Source organism: Miniopterus natalensis, chromosome 5 (assembly GCF_054644295.1).
Source record: "Miniopterus natalensis isolate mMinNat1 chromosome 5, mMinNat1.hap1, whole genome shotgun sequence".
Lineage (NCBI taxonomy): Eukaryota > Metazoa > Chordata > Mammalia > Chiroptera > Miniopteridae > Miniopterus > Miniopterus natalensis.
The window spans coordinates 22,492,250-22,499,197 of NC_142085.1; the positions used below are offsets into that span (position 1 = coordinate 22,492,250).

The 6,948-nt window shown below is 42.0% G+C and overlaps 1 non-coding gene across 1 annotated transcript; it reads right to left on the reverse strand.

Annotated features, from left to right (window-relative positions):
- Positions 1-421: 421 nt before the first annotated feature.
- LOC148093058 (small nucleolar RNA SNORA25) lies at positions 422-547 on the reverse strand. Its single transcript, XR_015714607.1, has one exon. It is a non-coding gene; the product is annotated as a small nucleolar RNA SNORA25 (small nucleolar RNA).
- Positions 548-6,948: the final 6,401 nt, after the last annotated feature.

The following is a 6,948-nucleotide window of genomic DNA, read 5'->3' on the forward strand; positions in this document are numbered from 1 at the left end:
CACTAACTGGCCCCATGCCACCCCTGACCCAAGCTGTTACCAGCTTTAAGCGTTTCCATAAAGCAGGTGGAGCCACCATGCAACACAATGACAGTTAGGACACTCCACACACAATTCAAGAGCCCATAGAAAGAGACAGCTGAGACTCTGTAGTTCCAAGAATGAGCTATGCACAGCCACCCATGAAGTAAGATAGTATAGCTGATCAAACATCGAAGTTAGCAAGATGTTTTTACGCCCGACTACATGTTTGTTGGGCCTATTATAAGTAATAGACTAATCTCCACCTTAATTAGTTTAAACTCCTATTATGGAAAGGAAGCAAACACACATATATTAGCCAAGAACATAATGACATGAGATTGTTGGAGATATTTATAGTTAAATGTACACATTTAGTTTTATATATTTATTTATTTTACCTTTGATCTCCTCAGGAAACATTGCACTATTGAGCGTCTATTACATCCTATGGAGAACTTCAAACTTAGGTTACAGCATTAAGAGGTCCTGGTTTTGGTCCCATAAGCTCTCTTTGAAATGATCTATAAATCATTATATTTTTCTAATGTGTACATACCTTTTAAAAGCAATTTTTGCTCAATCCAGTTGCCATGTCAGTCAGTCCTATATAACAGGAATAGAGATGATCACATGATCACAAACTATCTGATCACTAGCAACCAAGAAGGATTCACTGGACAAAAGACAATCTGCAAGACTCCGGAGATCTAAGACAGCCATTGCAAAATCTCACCAATCACCAATGGCTATTACAAAATCACGTATAGTTTGTGTATTTATATTTATATATTTATATTTATATTGGACAGTGCTGACCCAGGCAATGAAAATAAGTAAAGGTTAATAAAATGTTCCCAATAGGTTGAATGCTAGCAACATAGCAGAAAGAAAACCTAGTGGTAAAACACACTTCATTTTAAATATCCAACCCTCAAAAGTTTTTATGGGGGAGGTGGGGCTGGGTGAAAAAGGTGAAGGCATTAATAAGTACTAATTGGCTGTTACAAAATAGTTAAAAGGATGTAAAGTTCAGCATAGGGAATATAGTTAATATTGTAATAACTATGGATGGTGCCATGTGGGTACTGAAAATATCGGGAGGGATCACATTGTAAAGTATAGGATTGTCTACCACTATGCTGTACACCTAAAGCTAATACAAAATAATAATAAATGTAAATTTTAATTGAAAAATAATTTTTTAAAGAATTTTTGTTCACTCAAAAAAAAAAAGCTGAATCTAATCAAGATATGCTGCCATAACCTAGTAGTATGCATGTAGATACAGAAATCGATGCCTAGCCTGGCCAGTGTGGCTCAGCAGTCGAGCATCAACCTAGGATCCAGGAGATCTCGGTTCAATTCCTGGTCAGGGCACAGGCCCGGGTTGCGGGCTCAATCCCGTCGGGGGCGTGCAGGAGGCAGCCGATCAATGACTCTCATCATTGATGTTTCTCTCTCTCTCTCCCTCTCCCTTCCTCTCTCTGAAATCAATGAAGACATATTTTAAAAAAGAAAAGAAAAAGAAATTGATGCCTAGAACTGAGGTGTTACCATTGCAAAGGGCTAAAATAGTGGCATTGTCAGCAGAGGTCAGGTGACAGACTGTGATGACAATGAAACTATAGGCTAGATAAGTGATGACCCACACTATGCAATGGCAAAACATTTGATAAAACTATTGCCTACTATACCTTAAGAGGCAGATAATTACACCTAGAAGTACAAAAGCTCTAGAGGAAGCGACTAGAAAACAGAATGTTAGCTGTGTGTGTTGGGTGCTGTTGTCCGCATTTGGCAAGGTAATAATGCAAGAAAGAGATGAGCTCAGGAAAGAGTTGGCAGGTTTGCAAACAAACAAACAAAAAAGAGAATGAAGGGAGTCCAGAAATTCAGAGGCTCTCAAGATTAAAACAACAACAACAATTTCTATCCCCCAAAAGCAAAACATAAGCTTGAGGGAGAAATGCCCAGTGAAACCTCTCAACCAAATAAATTTCCTATGGGCAAGAATCACAATGAAGCAGCTGGTACATCCTTTCAATTGAATAAAAGGAGTCAGAACAGAGTGTAAGGGTAGTTCCAGTAAACGAACATTAAGTCAAGAGAGAGAAAGAGTTATGGGAATGAAAAGGAAAAAACTAGAGATATTCTGGTAATTATGTCACAAGAAGAACCAATTTAGATAAGACGCTGACTAAGTTTTTTGAGCGAGCTCTTGAAATTAATCACGAACCAACCCTCAGTCCCCTAACCATCTAGGAGCAGGAACTAAGTAAGGCACCAAGGAAGGTCTGTTCGCTGACATTATTTCAGAAGTGACAAAAAGATTGTTGGGGGAAAATTACCTGCCAGGGGTTCGGTTCAGGGACCACAAAAAGTCCCTGGGAGTTAGACCTGCCTTGGAAAGCAGAATCCAGGTCTGATCAGAGAACATTCCACATGCCCTGGCTATGGGATCCCAAAATGTCAGCCAAGCAGGATTTCAAGGTTACCACAGACCAAAGCTACTGAACATCTCCCATTCTTTTCTTTTTTTTCTTTAATATATCTTTATTGATTTCAGAGAGAGGAAGGAAAAGGGAGAGAGAGAGATAAAAACATCAGTGATGAGAGAGTCATTGATTGGCTGCCTCCTGCACGCCCCCGACTGGGGATCGAGCCCGGAACCCAGGCATGTGCCCTGACCAGGAATCGAACAGTGATTTCCTGGATCCTAGGCCGACGCTCAACCGCTGAGCCATGCCTAGCCAGGCTCCCATTCTTTCTTTTCCCAAATGGAAGTATTTATTCTGTTTTCTTGCTCTGTTCTACCCATTCAGACCTTATGTAATGAACTATAATGTACCATTTAGAAATTCTAGACTTTGAGCCACACCTCTGATAAGATGGGACTTTTGGGTGCTCTCCCTTAGGGAGATGATGAAGATATTATGTAGGCAAGTATTTGGTGAACAGAAGGGTGGACTATGGTAGAAACAGTGATCACAGAAATGGTGCTCTTCTCTAATTCCAGGAACCTGGAGGAGGACACTTGCTATGCGACTTGCTTTGGCCAAAGAAATGTGAGTGGAAGTGAAGTGTTTCACTTCTGGGCAGCAAAATCTAATTTGTCATTCTCCATGACCTCTCCTTCCCTGCCTCGGGAATTATACTATGTGGGGAAATGATAGCGTAGTAGAGAATCTGGATCTCTGAGTGAGTACAGCGAGCTGAGCCTCCCTGCTGACCAAAATTGGACATGCAAACACGGTCAAGAAATAAGCCCTTGTCCTTGGAGGCCCCTGCAATTTGGAGATTGTTGCTGTGGCATATCCTAGTCTACAACAGTCAGTGTTAGAGACATTAAATTATTTTACTGGCTTTTCTTTTTATTTTTACTTTTAATCAGAGCTCTGGCTCCTCATTACAATAGCCAGTCAAACAATGTTATCCTGTATTTGGTTTGAAGGATACTTATAAAGGATTAAAAGCAAAAAATAAACGAAGACTATCATTCACTATCATATTCACTAAACAAAAGCTATTTGTATATAATTTATTTTAACCTCAGTGTTATCTCCAAATAATATGAAAACATTTCTAGTTTCCCTGAACACTTGTTTATGTTAAGGTCGGACCCGTCCAAATCAGGGTTGAGAACATTAAGTCAGAATGGCCTCAAAGCCTTTTATTCCCAGCCTTCAGCCCTTGCAGCTCTTTTTCCCTCAAGCACAAATATTCTTTTTCTGCTTAGGCTATTCAAACTATTAAATATATAATTTATCTGCCTTTTTAGTGCCTAGATCATTTAGAAAGTCCGTGTCCCATTCCTTTTCAAAACCCCACCTCTCTGTCCCTTGTTGAAGAAAAAATGTGGTAACAGGACAGCAGCTGTTACTGTAAAACTACAGACCCCACAGATTCCTCACCATCCTTTCCCCCTTTTAATGCAAAAGATTATTTCCAGGTTCAGGGTCCTTTGTACCTGTTCATTTAGTTTTACCTATTTAAATCAAGTATTCAAACCCATTTTGTACTTGCTGGAATCTCCATAAAAATCACACTTCATAGCAATTAACCCCTTTTTTAAAGGTCGGCATATTTTCGCGATGAAAAGATTTTCAAGAACAAGACAACTTCAGTTTGATTTGAAAATTAGAGGGAGATTATTATAATGATTATTGGTCAGATGAAAATACTGTATCCCAGTCTCCCTATGCTGATGTTTGACGGATTAGGAATTGCTTGGAGTTTAGGTCAACAAGGGGTAAAAGACACAGCGGTCCTTTCCTTTCTCCGTCTGAAACTCTCTCCCATTCATTCTCAGTGTGTGTACACGTGTGTGCACCTGTGTGTGTGCGTGCACGTGCACACATGCATATGTGTTTGTCTCAAAGAGTATAATTCCTGATGAAAAAATTAATAACCTACAAAAAGAGTCACAGGGGAGAAAGATGAAGGAAGGGGACTGGAGCAAATGCTGAAAAGGAACAAAAGTAAGGGTGGATGGCAGTAAGAAAGGAATTTCCCCAGAGTGCTGCGTGAGAATCCCGGGTGGGAGACGGTTGAGGTCGCTGGAGAAAGCTTCAGATCAAATAGGGAAACATCTAAATTCTAAATTTATTCTATGGATCCGTGGAGGGTTTTGCACCAGATTATCTCCTTGTTAAACACGACACCATTTATCAGACTCCCTCGCTGTGCTGGGTACTTAATGTGGATGAGAGGAAGAGAAATAAAAGTACTATCTAAAAAAGAGGAGGGAAATGACCACGACAGTGTCCTCTATCCAGGAGCACTGTGAATTTGATGTCAGACCAAATGGCACTTCTGAGTCAGAGAGAACCTATCTTGGTTCGTTTTGGAAGCGCATAGAGCCTATTCCAGTGTAGAAACGGGGGGAAATCGCTACACATGCAAATAATAGGCATTCGAGTTACGCCCGGAGAGAACAAGTGCAGAGCGAAGCCAATATGAGACGGCAGGTAGCTGCGGTGGCAAGGGAAATTTTAAGAGTCACGAGCTTGGCGTTCAAATTGTTCCCGTGTCTACCTTGTGCTTTAATTATCTTCCAGGATTTCCATGTGTAAGGGATCGTTCTTTACACAGAACAGTCTTATGATGTCTACACAGCAGCCAGGTGATGGAGAGAGAGAGCAGCAGCCTCCAGAGGGCAGGCAGCAAGAATGGGTCAAGCAAGAATTTGAAATGAGAAGGTGAACACTGTCCCATCCTGGCCATCTAGGGGTGCCTTGTGCTCAGCGGATTCTAGGACCAGCAGCATCTAGCTCGCCAGCAGCGGGGAGCTTGTTAAAAATGTAATCTCAGGCCCCCACCCTAAACCTATTGCATCGAACTGCATTTTCACAGGACCCCCAAGTGATTCGTATCACATGACAGCCTGGGATGCGCTGCTGTAGGCAACGTGAAAGAAAGGGCAAGACTGCCCATAAAATTACAGTGGGGCTCCCTAGATGCATGACATTTTCTGAAGCTGAGGACTTGAGGGTCAAGTATCCTTAAAAGTGATTGGACTGAGCAAACAGGAGCTGGAAACCTCACAGCTGCACTCCCTCAGAGATGAGAACCATACCTGTTCTACTCTGGAGGGCCCCCTGGCAAGGGCAGGGATGAAGAGAAATACAGAAAAGTGAGTTGTTTCCCTGTCAAAACTCAGCAGCAGCCACTCTGGGTTGGCCTGAGCTACCCACAGGCTGGTGGCAGGCAACCCAAGGTTTCGTGCAGACCTTCCCTTACTCAGCAGCCACACTGATTTCCTGCATCAAGGTGGATGGAATTAGTCAACTTATTACCAAGAGCTGATGCCTGGGGAAAGCCCGTGTGAGTGTCTGTCAAATACTGTCGAATTTTCCTAGCTTCCTTCCACCAAAATCTCTCTTGAGCTTGTTTCTACTGGGTCACACAGAAACTAGTGATCAGCAACATTTGCTCCTGGCCTGTCTTCACACTGACAACCCGCAAAGCTCTAGGGTGGTGAGCTGGGGTGTCCATCCTTACCTCTAGATCCAATGACCAGTTCCCTGGACATTGGCCCAAATCTAATGCATGGCCCCAGCCTAGTTCATTAAAGAAAGTCACCATCCCAAACCCTTCACATAAACTCATTGTTCAGCTTCTGCTCCACAAAATGTTTTGTATTTCTGAGCCCTCACCCTCTTCAAGCCGGTTCCTTCTTCATGGGATGACATCTCAGTTCTCTACTCATTTAGGTTCTACCCAAATGCCTGGTCTCTCCCTGAAAACCTGTCTCCTCCGACCTGCAACACACTTGTGCTTTTCCCTCTTAACTCTGCGCTGACTCTCACGGCATTTCACTCAGCAACTACTTTTCTGCTGTCCACCTGAATGACTATTTGAGTGTCCTCTTTCTTGTTAGGTGTTCAAGTGTTTATTCCTAATCTGCTCGCTGGACCTCAAACTCTTAGACAACCATAACTTTGGGCTTTTTATGTTCTCAACACTCCTACACCCCCAGCAAATTATCCTACCCACAGCTGGTGCTCAGGGAATATTTATTCATTTAATCTGACTTAATTTGATATTGATACCAGTTAATTTCTTCTTCCCCCTGGTTTCTTGCTAATAAGGGGATCAGAGTATGCCACCAGAAAATATGCCTCCTGGGAATAAGGACAATTTTAAGCTGAAGGCAATGAGAAACAGCAGATTTGAGAAAGGGTGCCTTCCCCGTTTCTGTCTAGAAGCAGAAACATTTACAAACATTTACAAACATCTCCGTTTGTAAAGTTAACATAAATTTCCATTTGTAAAGGTGTCTCCCTCTGTGATATTAGAAAGAATATGCTGACTCTTAATCACAGGAGGGGGAGATTCCTATCAATTGAGTGGGCACCAACTTGAGTTTGCATAACAAGCCCTACTAAATAACCCTTAGCCTCTATTAGTTTCCCCCATAGATTT